Source organism: Convolutriloba macropyga, chromosome 9 (genome assembly GCF_964194025.1).
Source record: "Convolutriloba macropyga chromosome 9, txConMacr16.3, whole genome shotgun sequence".
Classification (NCBI taxonomy): Eukaryota; Metazoa; Xenacoelomorpha; order Acoela; family Convolutidae; genus Convolutriloba; species Convolutriloba macropyga.
In genome coordinates this window covers 23566542-23581902 of record NC_134476.1, presented here as the reverse complement: position 1 = coordinate 23581902, position 15361 = coordinate 23566542, and the positions used below count along the sequence as shown (strand labels likewise).

General features: G+C 38.4%; 5 non-coding genes across 5 annotated transcripts; all 5 read right to left on the bottom strand.

Moving 5' to 3' along the window:
- Nucleotides 1–185: 185 nt before the first annotated feature.
- LOC142346896 (5S ribosomal RNA) lies at nucleotides 186–304 on the bottom strand. Its single transcript, XR_012759932.1, has one exon. It is a non-coding gene; the product is annotated as a 5S ribosomal RNA (ribosomal RNA).
- A 948-nt stretch (nucleotides 305–1252) lies between these two features.
- LOC142347320 (5S ribosomal RNA) lies at nucleotides 1253–1371 on the bottom strand. The gene has a single exon (XR_012760317.1). It is a non-coding gene; the product is annotated as a 5S ribosomal RNA (ribosomal RNA).
- Nucleotides 1372–7239: 5868 nt separating this feature from the next.
- On the bottom strand, nucleotides 7240–7358 carry LOC142347319 (5S ribosomal RNA). Its single transcript, XR_012760316.1, has one exon. It is a non-coding gene; the product is annotated as a 5S ribosomal RNA (ribosomal RNA).
- Nucleotides 7359–8495: 1137 nt separating this feature from the next.
- LOC142347318 (5S ribosomal RNA) lies at nucleotides 8496–8614 on the bottom strand. Its single transcript, XR_012760315.1, has one exon. It is a non-coding gene; the product is annotated as a 5S ribosomal RNA (ribosomal RNA).
- A 1136-nt stretch (nucleotides 8615–9750) lies between these two features.
- Nucleotides 9751–9869, bottom strand: LOC142347316 (5S ribosomal RNA). Its single transcript, XR_012760313.1, has one exon. It is a non-coding gene; the product is annotated as a 5S ribosomal RNA (ribosomal RNA).
- Nucleotides 9870–15361: the final 5492 nt, after the last annotated feature.

The following is a 15361-nucleotide window of genomic DNA, read 5'->3' as shown; positions in this document are numbered from 1 at the left end:
TAGTTTGGGATAAAATAAAAAAAACTGGCACCGCGAACCATTTTGGACAAGTTTTTACCGATTTCCAAAAAAGTATCCGCGCTCGATGAGGCTTAACTTTTTCGATCACCGAGGCTTTTTGAGGCTCTAAAATGTGTAAATATCGAATAAAAGTATTCTATGAGGTTTGAATACTCAAAAGAAAAAGCCTACAACACCTGGTGTTCCCAAGCGGTCACCCATCCAAGTACTAATCAGGCCCAATGTTGCTTAACTTCGGTGATCGGACGAGAACCGGTGCATTCAACATGGTATGGTCGTAGGCATTTGCGTAAGCGGGAGCGAATTTATATACAACAGTATTGTATTGTAGTCTCATATTCATATACAGGATCACTTTAACTCGCCGCCTTGCGGTTTGCAAAATAGTCACTTAATACATGCAATTTTAGCCACGGTTGTGTTATAATTTATGCAATTCGTAGCCATACAGTGTATTATGACAAACGCGCAAACTTTTTGCTTCCAACCATCCACAATACAGTGGAACGGCCGCAAAACAAAGCACAGATGAATTGGGTACGAGGAACCTGTATAACCGGACATTGAACCGGAAGTATGACTTCAGTGGGTTTAGGCCGGTAATTGGGAAAATCAGTAGCGAGTTGCTTTTAGCCTAATTGTTGTGATAAACTTATTAAATAGGTAAGTATTAACTCTATTTGATAAGTTTTATTTGAATGCACTCTGCGTTAGCGGAGTGCAGCCTAAAGAATGGAACTGAGCGATTTGCACTAACTTAAAAGTTAGTTTAATAAAGGGAAATTATACAATTAGTATTGATGTTTCCGAGACAGTTCCAAATATCAAATATACATAATACGCAAGCAGGGGAACTATTATAATGGCCTTTACAAGTATATGGGGTGTGTTTGGAGCAATGGTTACTGCTGAAATTGTCATTTACAAAAAGTATCCGCGCTCGATGAGGCTTAACTTTTTCGATCACCGAACTTTGTATTGGTCACCAAATCGTCAATTTTAGTCCGATTTGGCTCATTTTTTGTGGGCATGCTCCACTTGAGCCATAGTTTGGGATAAAATAAAAAAAACTGGCACCGCGAACCATTTTGGACAAGTTTTTACCGATTTCCAAAAAAGTATCCGCGCTCGATGAGGCTTAACTTTTTCGATCACCGAGGCTTTTTGAGGCTCTAAAATGTGTAAATATCGAATAAAAGTATTCTATGAGGTTTGAATACTCAAAAGAAAAAGCCTACAACACCTGGTGTTCCCAAGCGGTCACCCATCCAAGTACTAACCAGGCCCAATGTTGCTTAACTTCGGTGATCGGACGAGAACCGGTGCATTCAACATGGTATGGTCGTAGGCATTTGCGTAAGCGGGAGCGAATTTATATACAACAGTATTGTATTGTAGTCTCATATTCATATACAGGATCACTTTAACTCGCCGCCTTGCGGTTTGCAAAATAGTCACTTAATACATGCAATTTTAGCCACGGTTGTGTTATAATTTATGCAATTCGTAGCCATACAGTGTATTATGACAAACTCGCAAACTCTTTGCTTCCAACCATCCACAATACAGTGGAACGGCCGCAAAACAAAGCACAGATGAATTGGGTACGAGGAACCTGTATAACCGGACATTGAACCGGAAGTATGACTTCAGTGGGTTTAGGCCGGTAATTGGGAAAATCAGTAGCGAGTTGCTTTTAGCCTAATTGTTGTGATAACCTTATTAAATAGGTAAGTATTAACTCTATTTGATAAGTTTTATTTGAATGCACTCTGCGTTAGCGGAGTGCAGCCTAAAGAATGGAACTGAGCGATTTGCACTAACTTAAAAGTTAGTTTAATAAAGGGAAATTATACAATTAGTATTGATGTTTCCGAGACAGTTCCAAATATCAAATATACATAATACGCAAGCAGGGGAACTATTATAATGGCCTTTACAAGTATATGGGGTGTGTTTGGAGCAATGGTTACTGCTGAAATTGTCATTTACAAAAAGTATCCGCGCTCGATGAGGCTTAACTTTTTCGATCACCGAACTTTGTATTGGTCACCAAATCGTCAATTTTAGTCCGATTTAGCTCATTTTTTGTGGGCATGCTCCACTTGAGCCATAATTTGGGATAAAATAAAAAAATCTGGCACCGCGAACCATTTTGGACAAGTTTTTACCGATTTCCAAAAAAGTATCCGCGCTCGATGAGGCTTAACTTTTTCGATCACCGAACTTTGTTTTGGTCACCAAATCGTCAATTTTAGTCCGATTTGGCTCATTTTTTGTGGGCATGCTCCACTTGAGCCATAGTTTGGGATAAATTAAAAAAATCTGGCACCGCGAACCATTTTGGACAAGTTTTTACCGATTTCCCAAAAAAGTATCCGCGCTCGATGAGGCTTAACTTTTTCGATCACCGAACTTTGTTTTGGTCACCAAATCATCAATTTTAGTCCGATTTGGCTCATTTTTTGTGGGCATGCTCCACTTGAGCCATAGTTTGGGATAAAATAGAAAAAATCTGGCACCGCGAACCATTTTGGACAAGTTTTTACCGATTTCCAAAAAAGTATCCGCGCTCGATGAGGCTTAACTTTTTCGATCACCGAACTTTGTTTTGGTCACCAAATCGTCAATTTTAGTCCGATTTGGCTCATTTTTTGTGGGCATGCTCCACTTGAGCCATAGTTTGGGATAAAATAAAAAAATCTGGCACCGCGAACCATTTTGGACAAGTTTTTACCAATTTCCAAAAAAGTATCCGCGCTCGATGAGGCTTAACTTTTTCGATCACCGAACTTTGTTTTGGTCACCAAATCGTCAATTTTAGTCCGATTTGGCTCATTTTTTGTGGGCATGCTCCACTGGAGCCATAGTTTGGGATAAAATAAAAAAATCTGGCACCGCGAACCATTTTGGACAAGTTTTTACCGATTTCCAAAAAAGTATCCGCGCTCGATGAGGCTTAACTTTTTCGATCACCGAACTTTGTTTTAGTCACCAAATCGTCAATTTTAGTCCGGTTTGGCTCATTTTTTGTGGGCATGCTCCACTTGAGCCATAGTTTGGGATAAAATAAAAAAATCTGGCACCGCGAACCATTTTGGACAAGTTTTTACCGATTTCCAAAAAAGTATCCGCGCTCGATGAGGCTTAACTTTTTCGATCACCGAACTTTGTTTTGGTCACCAAATCGTCAATTTTAGTCCGATTTGGCTCATTTTTTGTGGGCATGCTCCACTTGAGCCATAGTTTGGGATAAATTAAAAAAATCTGGCACCGCGAACCATTTTGGACAAATTTTTACCGATTTCCAAAAAAGTATCCGCGCTCGATGAGGCTTAACTTTTTCGATCACCGAACTTTGTTTTGGTCACCAAATCGTCAATTTTAGTCCGATTTGGCTCATTTTTTGTGGGCATGCTCCACTTGAGCCATAGTTTGGGATAAAATAAAAAAATCTGGCACCGCGAACCATTTTGGACAAGTTTTTACCAATTTCCAAAAAAGTATCCGCGCTCGATGAGGCTTAACTTTTTCGATCACCGAACTTTGTTTTGGTCACCAAATCGTCAATTTTAGTCCGATTTGGCTCATTTTTTGTGGGCATGCTCCACTTGAGCCATAGTTTGGGATAAAATAAAAAAATCTGGCACCGCGAACCATTTTGGACAAGTTTTTACCGATTTCCAAAAAAGTATCCGCGCTCGATGAGGCTTAACTTTTTCGATCACCGAACTTTGTTTTAGTCACCAAATCGTCAATTTGGGTCCGGTTTGGCTCATTTTTTGTGGGCATGCTCCACTTGAGCCATAGTTTGGGATAAATTAAAAAAATCTGGCACCGCGAACAATTTTGGACAAGTTTTTACCGATTTCCAAAAAAGTATCCGCGCTCGATGAGGCTTAACTTTTTCGATCACCGAACTTTGTTTTGGTCACCAAATCGTCAATTTTAGTCCGATTTGGCTCATTTTTTGTGGGCATGCTCCACTTGAGCCATAGTTTGGGATAAAATAAAAAAAATCTGGCACCGCGAACCATTTTGGACAAATTTTTACCGATTTCCAAAAAAGTATCCGCGCTCGATGAGGCTTAACTTTTTCGATCACCGAACTTTGTTTTGGTCACCAAATCGTCAATTTTAGTCCGATTTGGCTCATTTTTGGTGGGCATGCTCCACTTGAGCCATAGTTTGGGATAAAATAAAAAAAATCTGGCACCGCGAACCATTTTGGACAAATTTTTACCGATTTCCAAAAAAGTATCCGCGCTCGATGAGGCTTAACTTTTTCGATCACCGAACTTTGTTTTGGTCACCAAATCGTCAATTTTAGTCCGATTTGGCTCATTTTTTGTGCGCATGCTCCACTTGAGCCATAGTTTGGGATAAAATAAAAAAATCTGGCACCGCGAACCATTTTGGACAAGTTTTTACCAATTTCCAAAAAAGTATCCGCGCTCGATGAGGCTTAACTTTTTCGATCACCGAACTTTGTTTTGGTCACCAAATCGTCAATTTTAGTCCGATTTGGCTCATTTTTTGTGGGCATGCTCCACTTGAGCCATAATTTGGGATAAAATAAAAAAATCTGGCACCGCGAACCATTTTGGACAAGTTTTTACCAATTTCCAAAAAAGTATCCGCGCTCGATGAGGCTTAACTTTTTCGATCACCGAACTTTGTTTTGGTCACCAAATCGTCAATTTTAGTCCGATTTAGCTCATTTTAGTCCGATTTTTTTTTGTGGGCATGCTCCACTTGAGCCATAATTTGGGATAAAATAAAAAAATCTGGCACCGCGAACCATTTTGGACAAGTTTTTACCGATTTCCAAAAAAGTATCCGCGCTCGATGAGGCTTAACTTTTTCGATCACCGAACTTTGTTTTAGTCACCAAATCGTCAATTTTAGTCCGATTTGGCTCATTTTTTGTGGGCATGCTCCACTTGAGCCATAATTTGGGATAAAATAAAAAAATCTGGCACCGCGAACCATTTTGGACAAGTTTTTACCAATTTCCAAAAAAGTATCCGCGCTCGATGAGGCTTAACTTTTTCGATCACCGAACTTTGTTTTGGTCACCAAATCGTCAATTTTAGTCCGATTTAGCTCATTTTAGTCCGATTTTTTTTTGTGGGCATGCTCCACTTGAGCCATAGTTTGGGATAAAATAAAAAAATCTGGCACCGCGAACCATTTTGGACAAGTTTTTACCGATTTCCAAAAAAGTATCCGCGCTCGATGAGGCTTAACTTTTTCGATCACCGAACTTTGTTTTGGTCACCAAATCGTCAATTTTAGTCCGATCTGGCTCATTTTTTGTGGGCATGCTCCACTTGAGCCATAGTTTGGGATAAAATAAAAAAATCTGGCACCGCCAACCATTTTGGACAAGTTTTTACCGATTTCCAAAAAAGTATCCGCGCTCGATGATTCTTAACTTTTTCGATCACCGAACTTTGTATTGGTCACCAAATCGTCAATTTTAGTCCGATTTGGCTCATTTTTTGTGGGCATGCTCCACATGAGCCATAGTTTGGGATAAAATAAAAAAATCTGGCACCGCGAACCATTTTGGACAAGTTTTTACCGATTTCCAAAAAAGTATCCGCGCTCGATGAGGCTTAACTTTTTCGATCACCGAACATTGTTTTGGTCACCAAATCGTCAATTTTAGTCCGATTTGGCTCATTTTTTGTGGGCATGCTCCACTTGAGTCATAGTTTGTGATAAAATAAAAAAATCTGGCACCGCGAACCATTTTGGACAAGTTTTTACCGATTTCCAAAAAAGTATCCGCGCTCGATGAGGCTTAACTTTTTCGATCACCGAACTTTGTATTGGTCACCAAATCGTCAATTTTAGTCCGATTAGGCTCATTTTTTGTGGGCATGCTCCACTTGAGCCATAGTTTGGGATAAAATGAAAAAAACTGGCACCGCGAACCATTTTGGACAAGTTTTTACCAATTTCCAAAAAAGTATCCGCGCTCGATGAGGCTTAACTTTTTCGATCACCGAACTTTGTTTTGGTCACCAAATCGTCAATTTTAGTCCGATTTGGCTCATTTTTTGTGGGCATGCTCCACTTGAGCCATAGTTTGGGATAAAATAAAAAAATCTGGCACCGCGAACCATTTTGGACAAGTTTTTACCGATTTCCAAAAAAGTATCCGCGCTCGATGAGGCTTAACTTTTTCGATCACCGAACTTTGTTTTAGTCACCAAATCGTCAATTTTAGTCCGGTTTGGCTCATTTTTTGTGGGCATGCTCCACTTGAGCCATAGTTTGGGATAAAAAAAAAAAATCTGGCACCGCGAACCATTTTGGACAAGTTTTTACCGATTTCCAAAAAAGTATCCGCGCTCGATGAGGCTTAACTTTTTCGATCACCGAACTTTGTTTTGGTCACCAAATCGTCAATTTTAGTCCGATCTGGCTCATTTTTTGTGGGCATGCTCCACTTGAGCCATAATTTGGGATAAAATAAAAAAATCTGGCACCGCCAACCATTTTGGACAAGTTTTTACCGATTTCCAAAAAAGTATCCGCGCTCGATGAGGCTTAACTTTTTCGATCACCGAACTTTGTATTGGTCACCAAATCGTCAATTTTAGTCCGATTTGGCTCATTTTTTGTGGGCATGCTCCACATGAGCCATAGTTTGGGATAAAATAAAAAAATCTGGCACCGCGAACCATTTTGGACAAGTTTTTACCGATTTCCAAAAAAGTATCCGCGCTCGATGAGGCTTAACTTTTTCGATCACCGAACGTTGTTTTGGTCACCAAATCGTCAATTTTAGTCCGATTTGGCTCATTTTTTGTGGGCATGCTCCACTTGAGTCATAGTTTGTGATAAAATAAAAAAATCTGGCACCGCGAACCATTTTGGACAAGTTTTTACCGATTTCCAAAAAAGTATCCGCGCTCGATGAGGCTTAACTTTTTCGATCACCGAACTTTGTATTGGTCACCAAATCGTCAATTTTAGTCCGATTAGGCTCATTTTTTGTGGGCATGCTCCACTTGAGCCATAGTTTGGGATAAAATGAAAAAAACTGGCACCGCGAACCATTTTGGACAAGTTTTTACCGATTTCCAAAAAAGTATCCGCGCTCGATGAGGCTTAACTTTTTCGATCACCGAGGCTTTTTGAGGCTCTAAAATGTGTAAATATCGAATAAAAGTATTCTATGAGGTTTGAATACTCAAAAGAAAAAGCCTACAACACCTGGTGTTCCCAAGCGGTCACCCATCCAAGTACTAACCAGGCCCAATGTTGCTTAACTTCGGTGATCGGACGAGAACCGGTGCATTCAACATGGTATGGTCGTAGGCATTTGCGTAAGCGGGAGCGAATTTATATACAACAGTATTGTATTGTAGTCTCATATTCATATACAGGATCACTGTAACTCGCCGCCTTGCGGTTTGCAAAATAGTCACTTAATACATGCAATTTTAGCCACGGTTGTGTTATAATTTATGCAATTCGTAGCCATACAGTGTATTATGACAAACGCGCAAACTTTTTGCTTCCAACCATCCACAATACAGTGGAACGGCCGCAAAACAAAGCACAGATGAATTGGGTACGAGGAACCTGTATAACCGGACATTGAACCGGAAGTATGACTTCAGTGGGTTTAGGCCGGTAATTGGGAAAATCAGTAGCGAGTTGCTTTTAGCCTAATTGTTGTGATAAACTTATTAAATAGGTAAGTATTAACTCTATTTGATAAGTTTTATTTGAATGCACTCTGCGTTAGCGGAGTGCAGCCTAAAGAATGGAACCGAGCGATTTGCACTAACTTAAAAGTTAGTTTAATAAAGGGAAATTATACAATTAGTATTGATGTTTCCGAGACAATTCCAAATATCAAATATACATAATACGCAAGCAGGGGAACTATTATAATGGCCTTTACAAGTATATGGGGTGTGTTTGGAGCAATGGTTACTGCTGAAATTGTCATTTACAAAAAGTATCCGCGCTCGATGAGGCTTAACTTTTTCGATCACCGAACTTTGTATTGGTCACCAAATCGTCAATTTTAGTCCGATTTAGCTCATTTTTTGTGGGCATGCTCCACTTGAGCCATAATTTGGGATAAAATAAAAAAATCTGGCACCGCGAACCATTTTGGACAAGTTTTTACCGATTTCCAAAAAAGTATCCGCGCTCGATGAGGCTTAACTTTTTCGATCACCGAACTTTGTTTTGGTCACCAAATCGTCAATTTTAGTCCGATTTGGCTCATTTTTTGTGGGCATGCTCCACTTGAGCCATAGTTTGGGATAAAATAAAAAAAATCTGGCACCGCGAACCATTTTGGACAAATTTTTACCGATTTCCAAAAAAGTATCCGCGCTCGATGAGGCTTAACTTTTTCGATCACCGAGGCTTTTTGAGGCTCTAAAATGTGTAAATATCGAATAAAAGTATTCTATGAGGTTTGAATACTCAAAAGAAAAAGCCTACAACACCTGGTGTTCCCAAGCGGTCACCCATCCAAGTACTAACCAGGCCCAATGTTGCTTAACTTCGGTGATCGGACGAGAACCGGTGCATTCAACATGGTATGGTCGTAGGCATTTGCGTAAGCGGGAGCGAATTTATATACAACAGTATTGTATTGTAGTCTCATATTCATATACAGGATCACTTTAACTTGCCGCCTTGCGGTTTGCAAAATAGTCACTTAATACATGCAATTTTAGCCACGGTTGTGTTATAATTTATGCAATTCGTAGCCATACAGTGTATTATGACAAACGCGCAAACTTTTTGCTTCCAACCATCCACAATAAAGTGGAACGGCCGCAAAACAAAGCACAGATGAATTGGGTACGAGGAACCTGTATAACCGGACATTGAACCGGAAGTATGACTTCAGTGGGTTTAGGCCGGTAATTGGGAAAATCAGTAGCGAGTTGCTTTTAGCCTAATTGTTGTGATAAACTTATTAAATAGGTAAGTATTAACTCTATTTGATAAGTTTTATTTGAATGCACTCTGCGTTAGCGGAGTGCAGCCTAAAGAATGGAACTGAGCGATTTGCACTAACTGAAAAGTTAGTTTAATAAAGGGAAATTATACAATTAGTATTGATGTTTCCGAGACAATTCCAAATATCAAATATACATAATACGCAAGCAGGGGAACTATTATAATGGCCTTTACAAGTATATGGGGTGTGTTTGGAGCAATGGTTTCTGCTGAAATTGTCATTTACAAAAAGTATCCGCGCTCGATGAGGCTTAACTTTTTCGATCACCGAACTTTGTATTGGTCACCAAATCGTCAATTTTAGTCCGATTTGGCTCATTTTTTGTGGGCATGCTACACTTGAGCCATAATTTGGGATAAAATAAAAAAATCTGGCACCGCGAACCATTTTCGACAAGTTTTTACCGATTTCCAAAAAAGTATCCGCGCTCGATGAGGCTTAACTTTTTCGATCACTGAACATTGTTTTGGTCACCAAATCGTCAATTTTAGTCCGATTTGGCTCATTTTTTGTGGGCATGCTCCACTTGAGCCATAGTTTGGGATAAAATAAAAAAATCTGGCACCGCGAACCATTTTGGACAAGTTTTTACCGATTTACAAAAAAGTATCCGCGCTCGATGAGGCTTAACTTTTTCGATCACCGAGGCTTTTTGAGGCTCTAAAATGTGTAAATATCGAATAAAAGTATTCTATGAGGTTTGAATACTCAAAAGAAAAAGCCTACAACACCTGGTGTTCCCAAGCGGTCACCCATCCAAGTACTAACCAGGCCCAATGTTGCTTAACTTCGGTGATCGGACGAGAACCGGTGCATTCAACATGGTATGGTCGTAGGCATTTGCGTAAGCGGGAGCGAATTTATATACAACAGTATTGTATTGTAGTCTCATATTCATATACAGGATCACTTTAACTCGCCGCCTTGCGGTTTGCAAAATAGTCACTTAATACATGCAATTTTAGCCACGGTTGTGTTATAATTTATGCAATTCGTAGCCATACAGTGTATTATGACAAACGCGCAAACTTTTTGCTTCCAACCATCCACAATACAGTGGAACGGCCGCAAAACAAGGCACAGATGAATTGGGTACGAGGAACCTGTATAACCGGACATTGAACCGGAAGTATGACTTCAGTGGGTTTAGGCCGGTAATTGGGAAAATCAGTAGCGAGTTGCTTTTAGCCTAATTGTTGTCCATGATGATTAAACCGCTATTAATGTCACTTTCGGATCAGTACCTCAAAGTGTGATAGGAAAGCCACAAGCAAGTACTCCACTTTGTGCAGGAAAGTCCTTTGGGAGTGAGTCTTTTATAAAAAGAGATTTTTCACTAAAAGCTGCTTTTTCACTAAGATTTAAAATCCTGGCTTTTCTTTTACCTTTTTCTCCTAATTTTACTCTTCAAAATTTCTTTTAAATCCCTTTCCTCCTTAGCTTTAGCTTTTTAAGTTCCTCTTTTTAAGTTGCTCTCTCCTTTACTGTAGAGCGCTTAGAGTTCTTATTAAGTTAACTTCTGAGTTTTCCAAAACACTAATTTTTATTTGAGAAACCTTTCGTTTGTCACAATCTACTTTTCATAAGTCTTCGTCTTCAAACAATTAAGTTTTCCCCTATGGGGGAGAACACTATCCCCTCGTTGATTACGCCTACTCCCAGCGAAAACCAAAATATGTATTCTTCAATCACTCAAAAAGGCTTGTCGAAAGAAACCAACTCAAGCGAATTCCAGATCATGCAAATTATTCCTCCTTTTACGAAATCAATTATTTCAAACACAGATTCTTTGAACAACGCCTATCTTCAGTGTGCTAAATCAATTCTGCACGAATTCCCGCAAGAAGCACGAAATCAAATAACTATCAGCAAAACATTCGCATACATAAGAGACAAAAGACTTCATTCGCTGACTGTTGTTTCACCACCAACTGTCAAAAAGCAATACCATTCGATTAGATCCAGAGGCCTAAATTTACTAGGCAAAACCGTTTTTCCTATGGGCAAACATTTCCTCAACACAGAAAAATCATTCTATCCTAGAAGATACAATATCAAATTCAGTAATCTCCCTTATGTTTGCACAGACACTGAAGCCCTGAAACTAATAGATCTTCCAGAGGGAATAGAACATAGCCCCGCAATTATTCGGATGGAAGACAACATAGGAGGCGATCTCATCTTCAATGGTTATGCAACACTGAGTGTGACAGTGAAAAACGCAACTGAAGAGGAAAGATTAAAAACTTGGTCATATGAAAATCGGATCGCAGAATTCAAAGAATGGAACAGCTTAGAGATCAAGTTCCATGCTCCCTCATTACATAACTGCAGTTACTGTGAAGAAAGCAAACTACAGTATCGGGGACACCATAAAGATTGGTGCTACTTATGGCAAAACCAGCTACAAAGAATCAAAAATGTGCAAAACATAAACAAAGAAACAAAGAATAATCGTGCTGAAAAGCAAAAACCAACAAATTTTCATAAAGTTCCCGAAACTGAAATAATCAGTGACACCTCCTCTTGCAACTTGACCATAGATGAAGAGGAAGTGGAAGAAACTTATACAGAAGAAATTTGTAGTGGCACAACAGAAAATGCTAGTCATAGAACAAGAAACAGAAAACGCTGACAAAACCTGAACCAACATACAAAACGCTGAATGTAATGATTCCGCCTATCCCAATACAGAGAAGTTTCAATCTTTAGAGCTTGATAATAGTGCTGTTCTCAAACAGTACAGACCAGGCGCCAAAAGGCCACTTAGTGAAGCACAAAAACAACAAAACGCGCAAATCGCAAAACACTTCTTGAACGATCAGTGGATTAAGAAGAAAAATCAGTTCGAACAAAACAAAAATGATTGAGCACAAAGTTTTCTGTTTGAATTCATGTGGCCTTAAGAGCCCGAAAAAATTCTTCGCAATAATCGAAAAATGCTACAAATTAGCTAGCGGAACTTTATTCATTTTGTGTATCCAAGAATCGAAAATTCCAGCTCTATCTCGTTCACACGAAACAGTTCTTGAGCAATACAAATTACGCTATCATCTAGTGCCTGCAATAAACTGCAGTGGAGGTTTAGTTACAGTTTGGAGTGAAGAACTAAAAACTGATAATCAAACACTGCAATCACGAGATCACTCTGGAATTAATTTTACGGAACTCAATCTAACTGTATTCAATGTATATCTGAATACAAGCTCCTATTGTGAAAAGTTGAAGCAATTAAGCTCAAATCTCTCGAAACTCAACACGGAACGATCTATTGTTTTAGCAGGGGATTTTAATGCTTTCAGTCATGATTCGCGAAACACATCAACTGCTCTTCGAAGCGTAGACGATAGAGTTAAGCGATTTGTAAAGCTCCAAACGGTTACAGAGCATGCTCTACTATTTGATGCAGCGGTAGAACTGGACGTACTTGATTTCACACACTATGACAAAAGAACATCGTCTTTTTCACGAATAGACTATTTTTTTACAAACCAAACCCAGTACAGCGAAATGAAAGTACATCGGAGCAATTTCTCAGATCACATGCTGTTAGAACTAAGCAACAAAAGCGAAGAAAAAGAACGAGGCCAAAGCTTTTGGAAAATGAATGATGCTATTTTGTTTCCAAACAAAGAGTACATCAAAACAGAAATAGAAGCATTTGGAACGAACTGTTTGACACATGAAAGTTATGAAGAGCTGAAGTGCCACATACGTGATGTCTGCCAAGCCTTAGCTATAAATAAATCAAAAATCTTAAGCTCGCAAATGAAAAACATCCTGGCCGAAGAGAAAAGGCTGAGAGAACAAATACAAAATCATGACTCCAATGAAAAAATTTTAAAACGATATAATGATACAGTCTCGAAAATAAATGCGTATGACAACAACAAACAAAAAGATCAGTTCATCCACTTCAAGAAACTGACCCAATCATGCGAACTTGGAAACGCGAAAGACTTGAAAACTTGGGCAAAGCAAAAAAACAACACGAACAATATTACTTCACTTAGGGTTGGTGCAAGTGTTACAACAAATCAGGAAGAAATCATCAAAGTCTTTGAAAACCATTTTTCACAGCTTTACAAAAGCAAGAAAAAAGGCTCTTTTGAGATTTTTCTTGACCATTTGAACGAGCGCAAAAACGAAGCAACAAATGATGTAAATGAAATCACCATAGATGAAGTATTGAAAGCAATTCACAAACTCAATGCAAAGAGCTCACCGGGTTCGGATGGAATAACCTCAAACTTTTACAAGATTTTTAAGAGAGAAATGGCCCCATTGCTACAAAGCGTTTTCAACAATATTGTTCGAACTGAAAAAGTCCCTGAAAGCCAAAATATTGCAATCTTAAAACTTCTGCCTAAAACTGATAATCCGAGAACTGTTGATGAATTTAGACCTATAAGCTTGCTGAACACTGACCTCAAAATTCTATCACACATTCTATCTGCCAGAATCATAATAGATCTTGAAGACATAATAGGCCAACATCAGCATGCATACTTGAGCAAAAGACAAATCCATATAGCATTAAATAAAGTTCGAAAAGCCCATAAGCAACTAAATAACAGCAAATGCCTTGTGAATCTGGATTTTTCAAAAGCTTTTGACAAAGTAGACAGAGATTACATCTTCGCCCTTCTCGATAAAATTGGCATTGACCAATACACAAAATCTGCCATCAGAACAGTTTACAATGAAACAAAAGCAATTATTGAAATCAATGGCTACCTTTCCAAAACAATTGTACTACAACGCGGAGTTAGGCAAGGTTGTCCCCTTTCAGCTTTACTTTTCATACTTGCTGTTGAGCCCTTGCTTTGCTGTATAGACAACTCACCACATATTAAAGGATTCACCAGCTCAAAAACAGTGGCTTATGCAGACGACATTACTTGCTCAATACGCATATCATCGATTGAAGGACTATTTGACACTGTCAAAGATTTTTGCGATTGCACTCAACTAGAAATCAACGTCAAAAAGAGTGAGATCCTGTCAACGAGAGACATAGCTTTCTATAAAACTGTACGTGTAACAAAAATCCTGGGCATTAAATTCTTTACTGATAAATCATCAACAAACTTACTTGATCTCATCAAAACACAAATTGCCATTTACATGCGCTTCATTTCTCGATCGAAAACTTTAAAAGCCAAGAGACAAATCATTGAAACTTTTATCCTTCCAAAGTTCCTGTATTATTCAAGACACACGGACACAACAGTAAATATTCTGACGAATGTTCAAAAACTCATCAACAATCTACAAAAAACTGGTGACAAAATGGAAATTAGCAGTGAAGTTCTTTACCAATCTGTTGCTGTGGGCGGTATCTCTCTTCCACATATTACATCAAAAATAATCTCAGCAAAACTGATAGACGAAATTAACTCATCAAACGAGAACGATGTTTCCTTTCCAAATGACTTAACAATTTTGTTAAAATCTTTAAAGCTCAAAGTCTCTCAAACTGACAACAGTATCCTTCTGTTTAAGAACAACATCGAAACTTCCCTGAGACTTGAGAAAGCCTTAAGAACAAGTGAGATTTACTGGTATATCATTGCTCAAGTTTTTCCAACAAGTTTTATCGAGGACCGCTTAAACAAATCCGTCATAAAGTACAATTGTTCAACGAAAGAATTAACTCTCTTTAGCAAAAATATCTGGAAATTTTACAAACTTTTGCCACAACAACAAAATCTTTTATATCGCCTTGCCTTCAATTGTCTTGTTGACAAACAGATTAGATGGATGAAAAATTTTTCAGAGTCACCAATTTGCAGCTATTGCGAAAAAGAGTTTGAAACATCGGAACATTTAGTTCTCAAATGCGAACAATTATCTGGAGCGAGAAGTACCCTAAGGCTGAATAGTTGGCGCGACGTCTTTGTAAATATGAAAGTTGAAACTCTTAGATTTACGGCAAGTGTTCTAAATGGATCCTGGCAAGAAACCCCTGAACAAACAAAAAACTATTTGAATTTTGTACTTAATTTGTAAAGCTTCAACAATGAAATCTGATAAATTTTCCTTGTAAATACCAACTGTAACGATTCATCAATGAAACCTGCTGAATTATTTCAACATCATTGTAAATAACAACTGTAAATAATAGCATCTGAATTTATTATTTAAAAGCCTAATTGTTGTGATAAACTTATTAAATAGGTAAGTATTAACTCTATTTGATAAGTTTTATTTGAATGCACTCTGCGTTAGCGGAGTGCAGCCTAAAGAATGGAACTTAAAATTTAGTTTAATAAAGGGAAATTATACAATTAGTATTGATGTTTCCGAGACAATTCCAAATATCAAATA